This window comes from Salvelinus fontinalis, chromosome 12, assembly GCF_029448725.1.
Source record: "Salvelinus fontinalis isolate EN_2023a chromosome 12, ASM2944872v1, whole genome shotgun sequence".
NCBI lineage: Eukaryota > Metazoa > Chordata > Actinopteri > Salmoniformes > Salmonidae > Salvelinus > Salvelinus fontinalis.
In genome coordinates this window covers 14,927,000-14,942,665 of record NC_074676.1, presented here as the reverse complement: position 1 = coordinate 14,942,665, position 15,666 = coordinate 14,927,000, and the positions used below count along the sequence as shown (strand labels likewise).

Below are 15,666 nucleotides of genomic sequence, written 5' to 3'. Positions count from 1 at the left end.
GAATGGCCTCAAGTCAGATGGGGATGTGGCAAGGCTCACTGGAAGTCTTTTGTGGGGCTGCTTTGAATAAGAAAGGCTCCCTCCCCAAGAAAAAAAGAGGCTTAGATCTATGCAATCCTAGCACTGTGGCCTCCCCGTCTTCCATTATAGCATTTAATACGTTTTTATACCCCCCCACCTCGGTCCTACACACACACAAACCCACCGCCTCCTCCACCCCTCTTATTTAAAGTCCAAGCTCCCATGAACACTTGTTGGCCCGTTTCAGAACTTTTTTGATGTCTGTCTTCCTCCATTGGCCATGGGAACTGCAACATGACCACTGGAGCAAGTTTTTAGGAAACTACTTAAAGAGAGTGCTACTATATTTATTTTTTTCCACACATTCCAATCACTTTCTTATTTCAAAACACCCTCTTTACTATGATGCCTTTATAAACATTTTAAAAATCACAATGTTGCCTAGTCTAAAATGGCACAAGTGCGAACTTTGTAGGGGGGGTCTTTTCCCCCATCTCCCCCTCTCCTTGAGGCAACCTTATTTTAGTGTGCCTCGGAGGAGAGCACTGGCCACAAAGGGAGGAAGTTGGGAGGGCTCTGATGGAGTGCCTGTGAGCTGGAGAAGGGAAAGCTGTGATTAGAATATGAATAGAACCACAGGAGAAGGGGGAGAGAGGGAGTGAGGAGAAAGGGGGATTATGGCTGAATTACTCCCCACCACACTGTGGATGGCACTGGAAGACTCTGCTCTTCTTCAGAGTTGCCGGTGCGCAGGCGTAGGGACACTGTCGGTGTTGGTGCTCTTACCATGCGTCTAGGACAGTTGGGAAAGAACACGTGGTGCCCATGAGAGTACAGGTCATACATGAGACACCGATTGACATGCAGCACAACACTATACAGTGCATTCGGAAAGTATTCAGACCCCTCAACTTTTTCCACACTTTGTTACGTTACAGCCTTATTCTAAAATCAATTAAATTGTTTTCCCCCCTCATTAATCTGCACACAATACCCCATAATGACAAAGCAAAAACAGGGTTAGAAAGTTTTGCTAATTTACGAACAACCAAAATTACGGAAATATCTCAATTTCATACTTTGTTGAAGGACCTTTGGTAGCAATTACAGCCTTGAGTCTTCTTGGGTATGATGCTACAAGCTTGGCACACCTGTATTTGGGGAGTGTCTCCCATTCTTCTCTGTAGATCCACTCAAGCTCTGTCAGTTTGGGTAGGGGAGCGTCGCTAGACAGCTATTTTCAGGTCTCTCCAGAGATGTTAAATCGGGTTCAAGTCCGGGCTCTGGCTGGGCCACTCAAGGAGACTTGTCCCGAAGCCACTCCTGCGTTGTCTTGGCTGTGTACTTAGGGTCGTTGTTCTGTTGGAAGGGGGTCCTGAGCTGTCTGGAGCAGGTTTTCATCAAGGATCTCGGCATTTTGCTCTGTTCATCTTTCTCTCGATCCTGACTAGTCTCCCAGTCCCTGTCACTGAGAAACATCCCCACGAAAAAAGACACATGACTCTAACCCAGTAATTTGTTCACATTCTTAGGATCTGGAAACAGATGAGGTATTTTCTTAACATACACACTGTATACATTGACAGCCCAATTTGCCTGAATCATGCTTTCCACCCTGCATTGGATGATATGGTGTTTTCACAGTGGAGGGAGAAGGGGCTCACAACAATTGGTAATTTATACATGGATGGTCAGTTAGCTTCATTTCAACAATTACAGGGTAAGTTTAACATGCCAGCAACACATTTTTTCAGATACCTCAAAATCAGGAATTTCTTAAAGGACACATATCCCACAGTATGGCATTAAGCCAAATAATCCTACATTAGATTGCCTGACCCTTCTCAAACCCCATTCAAAAGGGTTGGTCTCTACACTGTATGATGTGCTACAGGCCCACATAGAGGTATCCACAGACCCTATTAAAAGGGCTTGGGATCAGGAACTTAGTTCAGAAATCTCAGATGAGGACTGAGTAGAAGCTCTCAGGAATATACACCACAGTTCAGTGAATGCCAGACACAACCTTGTTCAGTGTAAGGTGATACACAGGTTAGATTACTCAAAAGTTAAACTGCATAAAATATTCCCAGACACCTCAACACTGTGTTAGAGGTGCACGCAGGATGAGGGAACTTTGAACCACTTATTTTGGACATGCTTTCTGGGCTCTAATTTTTGTTTACTTATCTAAAGCCTTTGATAGAGTTATAGGCCCAGACCAATTGATCGCTCTGTTTAGTACAGTTGATGGGAATAACCAGGATGGGAAGGCTGTCTCTCTTTGTACTCTATTAGCCAAAAGACTCATATTGCAGCTACCTTTGAAATTAGGTTATGGGATTTAGGGAATGTAATTTATATGGAAAAGATTTGATACAATACCTCCAATAGAAGTCCAACGTTTTACAAAATATGGCAGCTGATACAGGATAAATGGTCTATTACCCCTTCATAGCTGGGTTGATGATCTGCTGCTACTCTGTGCTGTACTCAATATTTATATTTGGTTTAACTACACTGCTTGTAATGACTATACGTCTTCTTATAAAATGTACCACCTAATAGGATTTTTTTATTTTTGTATGTTTGAGTTAATAGTTTTGAACTCTAAATTTGCCATCCAATTCAACACTACAATGAATGTCAATGTTTGTATCTCTGTCTTCTTTTTTTATTGGAAAATACTAAATATACTAAATATATTATAATATATTTTTTAAAACATCCCCACATGCTGCCACCAGCATGCTTCACCGTAGCGCTGGTGCCAGGTTTCCTCCAGATGTGACGCTTGGTATTCAGGCCAAAGAGTTTAATCTAGGTTTCATCAGACCAGAGAATCTTGCCTTTTGGTAAACTCCAAGTGGGCTGTCATGTGCTTTTTACAGAGGAGTGGCTTCCATCTGGCCACTCCACCATAAAGGCCTGAGTGGTGGAGTGCTGCAGAGATGGTTGTCCTTCTAGAAGGTTCCTCCATCTCCACAGTGGAACTCTGGAGCTCTGTCAGTGTGTCCATCAGGTTCTTGGTCACCTCCCTAACCAAGGCCCATCTCCCCCGATAGCTCAGTTTGGTTGGGCGGCCAGCTCTAGGAAGAGTCTCGGTGGTTCCAAACTTCTTCCATTTAAGAATGATGGAGGCCACTGTGTTCTTGGGGACCTTCAATGCTGCAGAATCTTTTTGGTACCCTTCCCCAGATCTGTGCCTCGACACAATCCTGTCTCGGAGCTCTACTTACAATTCCTTCAACCTCATGGCTTGGTTTTTGCTCTGACATGCACTGTCAACTGTGGGACCTTATATAGACAGGTGTTTGCCTTTCCAAATCATGTCCAATCAATTGAATTTAGCACAGGTGAACTCCAATCAAGTTGTAGAAACATCTCAAGGATGATCAATGGAAACAGGATGCACCTGAGCTCAATTCCGAGTCTCATAGCAAAGGGTCTGAATAGTTATGTAAATAAGTTATTTCTGTTTTTAATTTTTGTATACATTTGTAAAACTATTCTCAAACCCTGTTTTTGCTTTGTCATTATGGGGTATTGTGTGCAGATTGATGAGGATGTTTTTTTTATTTAATAAATTTTAGAATAAGGCTGTAACGTAACAAAATGTGGAAAAAGTCAAGGGGTCTGAATAATTTCCGAATGTACTGTACAAGTAGCTCTACAGCATACACAGATCAGGATGTGTATAGATCCCAGTAGCTCTACAGCATACACAGATCAGGATGTGTATAGATCCCAGACACTATAAGTGAGTTACAACACAATAATATATGAAGTAAAACCGCTATGTATGTACAGACAATCTATAGGATTACAGATCTCCAAGTAATCCACAGGACAGTATAAGGAGTGGGCTACTATAGAAACCCATTGTCTAATCAATGTATGTACTTATAGTCTGCATTCAATCACAGCCATTGAGAGAATATTTGCTCGGTCAGCAGTCTGTTCTGATGAGAGAATAGGAACTGGATCCCCAATAAATCGTAAATAACCCATTAGCAATAAGTAACTCCTAATTAAGGTGTCTACAAGAGCCTGTACACGGCTGCAGCATTGTCAGAACATCCTAGGACAGCCTAACACATCCACATCAAACGGGCCAAGAGAATGGGTCACGGGAAGCTACGGCCCCAAATGAGGATCTAATTAATTTGAGTTTAAAAAAGGAATGAGGATGCGGGGTCTTATCTCTCCCTCCGCAGACATCCTTTTCCCATCCTGCCCGTCACTGGCTCATTAGAGCCTCATTAGCTAGGACAGGTGCAGCCGCCCCAAAAGAGCCCACTCTACCCTCCACGTCGTCCTACTGATGTTCGCTGCTTTTGTCCAATCAAAGAGCTCCAATTCAGCTTTGTGGGTGGGGGCATGCTTTGAGCTGTGTATTGGTGGTGTTAAAGCTTTGGAGTGAAAGGGGAAAGAGGATGACACAAAATAGCCTGCTGTCAATGCTGTCAATGTATTACTGTGTTGCGGTAACACAATCAGAGAAGGATAATACCTTTCTTTAGCGTTCATACACTGAACACGTCTTCAGCAGTGTCTGGTATTCAGTGTGAAGTGTCCAACTTATCTACCCACACATGTTGGGTCATCGTGTGTCTCTGAAATGTAAATGGTTTTGTCTTCATTGCTCTGTTAACATCAGTAACAAAAGACTACTAAATGACATTATCCAATTCTCATTTCTAATGTAGCTTTTATTGACGAATCATGGCCATATTTTAGTGTCCAAATCTTCCTGCAATTACAAAAACAGTTGAAATGTAATTCCCAATATACATTCAGATTAGTTTTGTTGATGTATTTTTCAACCATGTCTCGATCAACTATTTGACAAGTCGTTCTCAGGTCCACAACAAAAATGTAAAATGAAAAAAAATAAACATTAAATAATATGTGTTGTTTATTATGTACACAAAAAAGGTTAAAAAGCACAAATGTAGCTAAACATATTCAAAACTCTTGAAATGTTTTAGAAATATAAAAATAATATATTTTTTAAACAAAATCCAAACAAAAATGGTATACCAGTATCCCACTTGCAGTAGCCTACATTTGTCTATTTTAGCAAACAACTGCTTTTTGTATGCTTTGGCATTTAACTCATCTATCATCAGGGTTCGTACAGAGAGTGGCAAGTCAAATTCAAGGACTTTCAAGTACCTTTTCCAGCACTAATATTTATTTTCAAAGACCATCTATTTGTAATAGTTCCTATTATGCAATTGTTTCTAGTCGCCAACAGATGGCAGTATAAAGTCACAATCTCGTGAAAAAAAAACAACTAACTGACTATTCAAGTTCTATTCAATAATACATGTTTCACTACTTATTTACTACATACATGACTGGTAAGTCAGGACCGATGTTGACTGATTTCCTTATATGAACTGTAACTAAGTAAAAACTTTGAAATTGTTGCATGTTGCATTTATAGTTTTGTTCAGTTTACACAATATTAAATTGTCTTTATACTTAAATTGTCTTTACATTTCACACAATTTTAGGTCCCACAGACTGCCCCAACACATTATTAATATGTTTGAAAAGATTAGACTCTCTCAGGGGACCCTATTACAATTTTAGGGGACCCCACATGGGTTCCGGACCCCAAGTTTGGGAACCACTGTACTACTAACCTCTCTCCCTGCTTGCTTCAATGTTTCCTCTCTCTGTGTATCTCTTTTGCCTCCTTCCTTGCAGCCTGACTCACCACTGTCTGTCTCACTACTCTCTATAAAGAACATGTATTTTGTTATGAGAACTTATAAGCCCATCTTTTGATTATAGCTAGCTTAATTTCAGTCATCTGCTCCTGCTGTGGTCAGGCTCCGTTCAACGCTTCATCCTTCTAGTTTCCTGCAGGACAGAGTGGTGAATGAATGCGCTGCTAACAAGGCAAATGCAGGGAGCAGGCGAACATAACGATCATACATGAATCAATCATTCATGATTCCACTCTCTTGCAGAGGAAGGCGCGATTAGAAACCTGTCTGAAAATTGGGAGCCCTGTATCATTTTCTGATATACTATAGCCATTCCATTATTGTAACAGTGCTATAGTATTTCCTGAAACATTATATTGACAGTTGTCAATTTGAGTATTCAACGTTGCTTGTTGTCCTTCTCACATTTCTAGCTCCACCCTCTGTCAGTTCATCTCCATCTCACCCTTTTCATACTCTTGTCCACCAGCAGGCTTTCCCTCTCAGTCGAACCCTATATTTGGTAGCGATTAGCCTGGGCATGAGGTTACTCGTAGCATGTTAGTTTAAGGTGGGGTACAATGTTCATGGACTGCAGCTCCTGGGCTGTTTGCAGGCGTAGGGATCCGCAATGAGGACATGTGACAAGAGGACTTATAGTAGTGGCACCTGGAATAGAGAGGGAGAGAGACAGGGGAGTGGGGGGCCTCTATAATACTGTTTAACAGAGGATAGAAAAGGTGCTTAGTTCAGTCTACTGGTCTTTGCATAAACAACCTTTACATCTGATTAAAGGGAAACATCAGGATGAGGCCCTTTATTTACTTCCTCAGAGTCAGATGAACTCATGGATACCATTTTTATGTCTCTGTGTCCAGGATGAAGGTAGTTTTGTGAGCCAATGCTAACTAGCCTTAGCGCAATGACTGGAAGTCTATGGGTATCTACTAGAACGCTAGCAGATACCCATAGACTTCCAGTCATTGTGCTAATGCTAGTTAGCATTGGCTCACAAAACTACCTCTAACTTCCTTCATACTAGACACAGATACATAAAAATGTTGCCAAAATCCCAAAGTATCCATTTAAGTCAACTGGTTATGCTAATCACATTCAGAGCAGACACACACACGTCACATACTTTATTGGTTGTAAGCACAGTACAAATCTACAGCTGCAATACAAGGAAACTGAACTTTTGGTATCAAGTTCGATTCTAACTACTATTCTCCGGTATTACAGATGGACCAAAAAGGACACTCAGCACCCAGAATATCCCTCAGGCCACACTGGCCACACACATCCACCTCGAAGGCATCACTGGAGATCATGAGGCGCTCCAGCGGCAGCATGCTGGCCCCGTAGCCAATCAGACAGTCGCCCTCAATCTCCCCCAGACGCAGGCCTCTGTCTCTAGAGCGCCCCTCCATGGGCTGTCTGGGGTGGGGCGCCGGCACGGACAGGACAGCAGCAAACAGGTAATGGGGGGGCGGATCAGGTCAGGTATGGCTTGAGGATGACTTTCTGTACTTAGCCGGACAAATATTAAATTGAAGTGTCAATATGACACAATGGAGTACAATACTGTAATATTGGATAGGGGAGGTATCATACAACCACAGCCATGTAGACCTTTAAGGAGCTCTGGTATTGTTACATCACCAACAGCTTGAGAAAAGGTGCTAACATGGCATTCTGTGTAAAAGTTGACCAAACTCTGTATATGGTTCTGCACATAACGTTCCTGGGTTTATCTGACCTGGTGATCACAGCTCTGGGGCCTCGGGCTCCGGCATGCATGTGCTTCAGCTTCTCAAAGTACACTGGTCCAAATATAGGCCTCAATTGGCTCTCTGAAGGAGAGAACACAAGACCATCAAATTCTAGGGCTTACAGGTAGATCAGTGTTTCTCCATCCTAGTCCTGGGGACACAAAGGGGTGTATATTTTTGTTTTTGCCCTAGAATTCACCTGATTTGAAATTAAAGGCCTGATGTTGAGTTGATTACTTGAATCAACTGTGTTAGTTCTGGGGCAAAAACTAAAATGTACATCCCTTTGGGTCCCCAGGACCAGGATTGAGAAACACTGAGCTAGAGAATGGCTATAATACTGTATAATACTGTTAAATTAGTGGCCACAGAAGTCATGTCTGTAGCCATAGTGTAATGCTCATACGTGACGTATACATTCTTAAATACAACTATCAGGTTAAATCAGACTGAACAATGCGCTCACCAATGTTTCACTTATCAAACAGTCTGGTTTAACCAGGCTGACATACAACACTCCTCCATTCCATGTCTTTAATTCAAAATGTGTTTACACAGTGATGCTCGAGGTGATGTAGTCCTTGCCCTGGTAGTTGTACCCGTAGCAGATCAGGTCCTCACACACAGCCTTCACAGGACTCATCAGACCAAAAGACAGATTTCCGCCGGTCTGATGTCCATTGCTTGTGTTACTTGGCCCAAGCAAATCTCTTCTTCTTATTGGTGTCCTTTAGTAGTGGCTTCTTCTTTCAATTTCGACCATGAAGGCCTGATTCACGCAGTCTCCTCTGAACAGTTGATGTTGAGATGTGTCTGTTACTTGAACTCCGTAAAGCATTTATTTGGCTGCAATTTCTGAGGCTGGTAACTCTAATGAACTTATCCTCTGCAGCAGAGGTAACTCTGGGTCTTCCTTTCCTGTGGCGGTCCTTATGAGAGCCAGTTTCATCATGGCATTTGATGGTTTTTGCAACTGCACTTCAAGAAATGTTCCGCATTGACTGACCTTCATGTCTTAAAGTAATGATGGATTGTCGTTTCTCTTTGCTTATTTGAGCTGTTAATTCCATAATATGGACTTGGTCTTTTACCAAATAGGGCTATCCTCTGTATACCACCCCTATCTTGTCACAACACAACTGATTGGTTCGAACGCAATAAGAAAGAAAGAAATTACACAAATTAACTTTTAACAAGGCACACCTGTTAATTGAAATGCATTCCAGGTGACTACCTCATGAAGCTGGTTGAGAGAATGCCAAGAGTGTGCAAAGCTGTCATTAATCAATCAATCAAATTTATTTATAAAGCCCTTCTTACGTCAGCTGATGTCACAAAGTGCTGTACAGAAACCCAGCCTAAAACCCCAAACAGCAAGCAATGCAGGTGTATAAGCACGGTGGCTAGGAAAAACCCCCTAGAAAGGCCAGAACCTAGGAAGAAACTTAGAGAGGAACCAGGCTATGAGGGGTGGCCCGTCCTCTTCTGGCTGTGCCGGGTGGAGATTATAACGGAACATGGCCAAGATGTTCAAATGTTCATAGATGACCAGCAGGGTCAAATAAGAATAATCACAGTGGTTGTTGAGGTTGCAACAGGTCAGCACCTCAGGAGTAAATGTCAGTTGGCTTTTCATAGCCGATCATTCAGACTATCTCTACCGCTCCTGCTGTCTCTAAAGAGTTGAAAACAACAGGTCTGGGACAGGTAGCACGTCCGGTGAACAGGTCAGGGTTCCATAGCCGCAGGCAGAACAGATGAAACTGGAGCAGCAGCGCGGCCAGATGCACTGGGGACAGCAAGGAGTCATCAGGCCAGGTAGTCCTGAGGCATGGTGCTAGGGCTCAGGTCCTCCGAGAGAGAGAGAAAGAAAGAGAGAAAAAGAGAGAGAGAATTAGAGAGCATACTTAAATTCACACAGGACACCAGATAAGACAGGAGAAATACTCCAGATATAACAGACTGACCCTAGCCCCCCCGACACATAAAGTACTGCAGCATAAATACTTGAGGCTGAGGCAGGAGGGGTCGGGTGACACTATGGCCCCGTCCGACGATACCCCCGGCCAGGGCCAAACAGGCAGAATATAACCCCACTCACTTTGCCAAAGCACAGCCCCCACACCACTAGGGGGGTATCTTCAACCACCAACTTACCATCCAAGGCTGAGTATAGCCCACAAAGATCTCCGCCACGGCACAACCCAAGGGGGGTCGCCAACCCGGACAGGAAGATCAAGGCAAAGGGGGGCTACTTTGAATTTGTTTTACTTTTCATTTTTTTATTTAACCTTTATTTAACTAGGTAAGAATCTCAAATATAAAATATATTTTTTGATTTGTTTAACACTTTTTTGGTTATGTGTTATTTCATAGTTTCGATGTCTTCACTATTATTCTACAATGTAGAAAATAGTAAAAATAAAGAAAAACCCTGGAATGAGTAGGTGTGTCCAAACTTTTGACTGGTACAGTACATGCAGTGTACAAAATGGGATGATAATGAACTAAACCTTGATGTAAGATGAGATGAAAGTACAGCAGCAATAACAATCAGTGTGGTGGTAATGTTAACTGCTCTACAACTCGGTAAACCGTCAACAGGCCTACTGGTTCAGTGGTTTATGTTTTGTTTTATGCAGTGGTTTGTATTAATGAGACAAATTTATAACAGGCTAACCAGTGTGCATTCTCTAGATAATCAATAACAGTGATTGATCAATTAAGTGCCAGAGAGAAAAATAAATTCAGCATGAGTGTTGCTGTTGAGGGTAATGTACGGTGCACCCCCTACTCCAGACCATTCCACTGAAAAGCAGTAGCCATCACTAAGGTCACAGGAAGGAAGAGCTCTGACCTCTAACCTCTGACTTTAGCACACATGATCATCCTCTCTTGCCAAACATTGCTGTGTCCTGTCCATGACAACCTCTGACAACACTAGCCAATAATAAGGAACCACTCTCTCAAAAAGACGGATCAAATTGAACTGTATCTAAAACAACGTATGTGTAACAGAGACCGTAACCGTGATAGATCAAAGGCTGGGACATGTGTAATGCTGCTGAACAGTCCACACCTTTATATCAAATAAATACCATTGCAACATATAACGTAGGTTTCATCGTGTGTCATTCAGCGTTTTAGGTCCATTGTAAAATCTAGTTGTTTTCTTTTCTATTCTAAACTCAGAAAGAAAGAAAAAAGTCGGAATACCAGTAGCTACGAAGCTAGCGACTTCCTTAATAGCGGTTTCCACAGCAACCGATATCTGTTCGTGAACAATAACATTGACTGCTTAGTGTTGTCAATGGACGTGTGTTCTGGAAGCCCATGATAACCCAGCCAATGGAGTAGGGGGGATAATGAGCGCTTTGTCTCAGAAGAGCTAATTCAAACCTGTGAAGAGTGAGGGTCAACACAGCAGTCTTGTTGGGCTTCTGCTTCTGTTGGATATCAGAGAGAGCAAAATGGAGAAAGTGAGGGATAATTGTCGAAGGATTTGGAGGGTAGGTATCAAACAAAACTAAAGTTGATTCATTTTCTCCATAAGTAGTTCGGGGGGGGCTAGGTTTCAAACTGTATCAAAACAAAAGTTCATTAATTTTCCCCATGAGTTAGAAGAAGCTACATGAAACTTGGGATACTTTGATAAGTCTCATCTTCCACATCCAGTTCCCTAGCTAGCAGATTGTGACGGGCGGATGTGATGCTCCATTAGCCGTTACAGGATAGGTACAGTTTGGAGTAGCACAGAGAATTTTCGACCAACCTTAACTTGCCGACACTATCTTCGTCCACATTAGCCTGTTAAAATCTGCTAGCTACCAGTTCCCTTGAGTGGGACTTTGTACCCCCCAAAGCAAAGAATAGGTCATGTTGAATTGTGTGGAGGTACTGTATCGTCATTCTGGCGTGGTAGTCGTGAGGGTTCGTGATGATAACACAGAAAGGCATGTCCTCCTGAGGAACGATCAGGCCACACACACCTGTCACACACCACAGAGAGGGAGATTGAGTTAAAGTGGTCCAAGTGCAGGTACAAATTATATACTGGACATGGGGATGAAAAGGACCCAATGTAATCAATGAGCCATGCTACAGCTGCGAGTGAGTGAAGTCTTTATACATTTCAAGTTTATTTCAAGAGTTTCTATGCACGTCTCTGAAGCGTTATCAATTGATAGTGGCTTGAGCTTTTGATTTCTGCCTCAGTTTGTTGCTTCTGGTAGAGCATGCTAAAAAACAACACTAACTGAAGGAAAACGTGACACTTGCATGTTCCACACTAAATTACCCCCAGTGCAGCATACACTGCCATGCTGCTGTTGTCTGGTGGGGCCCTCTTTAGATTCACATGATGTGAGAGGCAAGGGCCCCGGGCCTCCGGTAGCTGCCTGGGACTGGAGGCCTTAAGTGTGAGGGCAAATGTTTGCCCAGGGGCTGAGGCACTCTTCCATCCCTGGCTAGAGCAAACAGATTGTAGGCCCATTTGCAAACCAAAAAAGAGAGGGAGAGAAGTGAAAAGAAAGAGAGCAGGAAGTGGAGAGAGGTGCTTAGCCTGACAGTGAGACCAGGATTACACACACATGACTTTCAGTCAGTCCAGCCCAGAGAGGAAGTGGAGGGGGATCAACTCAACTCGAGAGGGGAAATCAAATCAGTGCATGTGGGAAAATTCTGTCTAACAATACACTGTAACTGTAGGACCTGTTGGTCACTAGATGGGGAACGCTAAACGATACACCCTAAATACGCTGTGCCTAACATCACCCCAACAAATGTTCCTGTAGTTTTGTGTATACTATATGTGAGGCTAATAAAATAAAGTTCCAATTGGACATAAGAGAAATGCCTTCAAGGTAAATTCATTTGAATTCAATCACTTTTTGACACCACCCCTTTGATTTGAACAAAACCTTTCATTCATATTTGTCCATATTGGAAGCGCTCAAAAAGTAACTTTTTGGACCTGAATGACAAATAATTCAAGAGATAAAGGTGCTCAAAGTTGACCTATTTTGCATACCCCACCATATCATCACTATCTGGGGTTTTTGTGTTGTGCTCGCCATCGGCTGAGGCACAACATGCTCTTGAATACAAGGTGGATGTTTTGGCTGATAAATGTACTAAATCAAATGGTCCAAAATGGGAATCAAATTGAAATGTCAACTTTCAAATGGTACCACAAAGATGGTTGGAGGTCCAGACATCAGAGAATGTTGACTTGAATGGGAATATCTGTTCTAAATAATAATGTCAATCCTCCACAGGAAGCCTATTGAAATCATAGAAATATAGATAACAGAATAGACATGACCATTTAAGTTGACATTCAATGGTGGGTGGACCAGCAGCCATCTTGTTGGTAGTAATTAGAAGAAAACATTTCTCAATTCAATTTGAATTTCAATGGTGTACCTGCTACATTACAGTGGTCTGAAGGGATAGATCCATTCTGTGAATTGTATTTCTAAGATTGAAATGACACCCACCCTGTGGAGCATGGTGTGTCTCAACCGATGGCGAGCGCAACACAAAAAACTCAGATTATGTCATGTCTAAGCTAATGTACAACAGACCCGTTTTTAGATCATTGATGTTAAGGTAAAAAAACGTCAACTTTTATTTAAAAAAATTTACCAAGAAATTATAAAATAGTTAACCCTTTTTGTAAGCTTTTTAATGGCATCGAACTCGTTTATCTTTTCCAGTGATGAAGACATGGATGTCTCATGGTATTGTGGGGTATGCAAAACGGGTAAATGCCGTTTGAATTCAAATGGATTTACCCTTTAACCCATTTCCCTGCAATGGCATATACCAGTAAGATGATGAGTAGTATTATTTCTGAATGTGGTATCAGTCATTCACTTGTTTGTGACGGGGTTTTCGTCATAGAATAAAAATGTTTATTCCATAGGTCTACATTCTATTTCTATGGTTGTTACCTCTGCTGGCGTCACTGTTCTACAGATAGTCATGAGCAAAGTTCAGGCAGATCTGTTAGTGTTAGCCACACTTAGTGGTCCATTAGTGCCATAGACCCCTGCAAGATGGCAGCTCCTGCTCAGCCCAGTCAAAGCTCTTCTCTGTCCTGGCACTCCAATGGTGGAACCAGCTTCCCACATCAGAAACCTTACCTCTTCAAACAGTATCTTAAATAACCCCCCCCCCCCCCCCCCCCCCCCAAAAAAGCATGCCTTTCGTGAACTAACACTCGCACTTGACTATTCCCCCCACTAGCACTGTCTTTGCTGATAGCTACTTTATTGAGGAATAATTAACTTACTATGACTGAGATATGTGGTTGTACCTCTTAGCTGTCTCAGGATAAGAGCGTCTGCTAAATGACTAAAATGTAAATGTAAAATGTTTTGATTGGGAACAAGAACAGTGCTTTTCTAAGGACTAAGGAGGCCCATGCCTGATTGAGAGTGAGCCCCATCCAACAGCAGGAAGGAGAGGACAGGAAGAGCGAAAACCAAGAAAGGGCAAACGTCTAATAGGCTATACAGAGGGAGAAAGAGAGAGAGGATATTGGAGGGAAAAACAGGAGTGGAGGGAAGTGTGAGGGAGGGAAAGGGCAGAGCAACAGGAAAAAATAGACCATAGGGCAAAGGAGAGAAAGGCATAAAATGAGAGAGGGAAAATGGAGAGAGAGAAGGAGCAGGCGAGAGAGAGAGACAGAGAGAGAGAGAGAGAGAGAGAGAGAGAGAGAGAAAAAGAGAGAGAGAGAGAGAGAGAGAGAGAGAGAGAGAGACTAGTTCCCATAGCAGACGTCCTCTGTGTTGTTTGTTTTGTGTGAAAGTGAATGATAAAAGAGGCATGAAATCGGCAGAGAAAGCCAAGACAACAGCGAGGGTCCAGAGCCCTCCATCACGCCTTATACAGCTCCACACTGGCGGCAAGGACAATGGGCCCCCAGCACTCACAACCACACACACCAACCCCCGCCCGCCACCCCTGGCCTGTAGCTGTGTGTGTGTGTTTGTGTGTTTGTGTGTTTGTGTGTTTGTGTGTTTGTGTGTTTGTGTGTGTGTGTGTGTGTGTGTGTGTGTGTGTGTGTGTGTGTGTGTGTGTGTGTGTGTGCGTGCGTGCGTGCGTGCGTGCGTGCGTGCGTGCGTGCGTGCGTGTGTGCGTGTGTGTGTGTATGCGCTAAATCATTTACATAATTTTTTTATTTAACTAGGCATGTCAGTTAAGAACAAATTCTTATTTACAATGACGGCCTACCGGGGAACAGTGGGTTAACTGCCTTGTCCAGTGGCAGAACGACAGATTTTTACCTTGTCAGCTCGGGGATTTGGGCCAGTAACCGAAATACTGGCCCAACGCTCTAACCACTAGGCTGCTGCCCAAACCTATTCTGCTCTGATTACAATAACGTATGAGACTAGTCATGACCAGGTAAACGTAGAATTGAATACATTTGCCAAAACTCAGCTAAACACATTTTTTTAACTAATACAGAATTGTTTTTTGAAAGTCGATTCTCTGTATCTTATATAACAAATATATAGCCTGCTTCACAAAAAACGAAGTCATTTGCAACACTTATACCACCCCTACAGTATATACAACAGTATTAACAGTCCGTCACTCCGTACAAAATCCTTGTGAGGATGGCAGCGGGGGAAAAATCCAGATAACTCTTTAGTGCACCAACATGAAACAACACAAGAACACACTCCAGCATTGCCACAGTACATCACTACTCTCAGGTTGTTCACTTGTAGCTCCATCCCGGGCCTTCCCCAGTTCTAGCATTCCCCCTCTCCTGCTATGCCTAACCCCTTGGTGACCCCTCACTCCTGTAAGAGACAGAGGACATTGTCCCATGACTATACTGACCGGCCAGCCCCAGCAGCGACCCCGTTTAATGAAGTGAGTAAATTATGCATGGCGCCAGTTAGCTTTCCGATTAAAACATCATACAGGCCCTCTTTTCTAGAGGGAGGTGCAGCAGCAAAACAATGGCGGTTGTAAACACTTTTCCCAGGAGCGGCAGTGTACTGCTGGGGTGTAATACATTTGCATAGTCTGGCGCAGGACAAAGAGCCAATTAATTGAAAAGCAGAGCCCCTCGAAAGACAAGGAGAGAGGCCCTCACTGGAACTACTGGCAACACTGGGGCCTGACTCAACACA

The 15,666-nt window shown here is 42.9% G+C and overlaps 1 pseudogene; it reads right to left on the bottom strand.

Annotated features, from left to right (window-relative positions):
- Positions 1-6,036: 6,036 nt before the first annotated feature.
- LOC129867696 (DNA-directed RNA polymerase III subunit RPC2-like) overlaps positions 6,037-15,666 on the bottom strand; it is a 43,239-nt pseudogene continuing 33,609 nt past the window's right edge.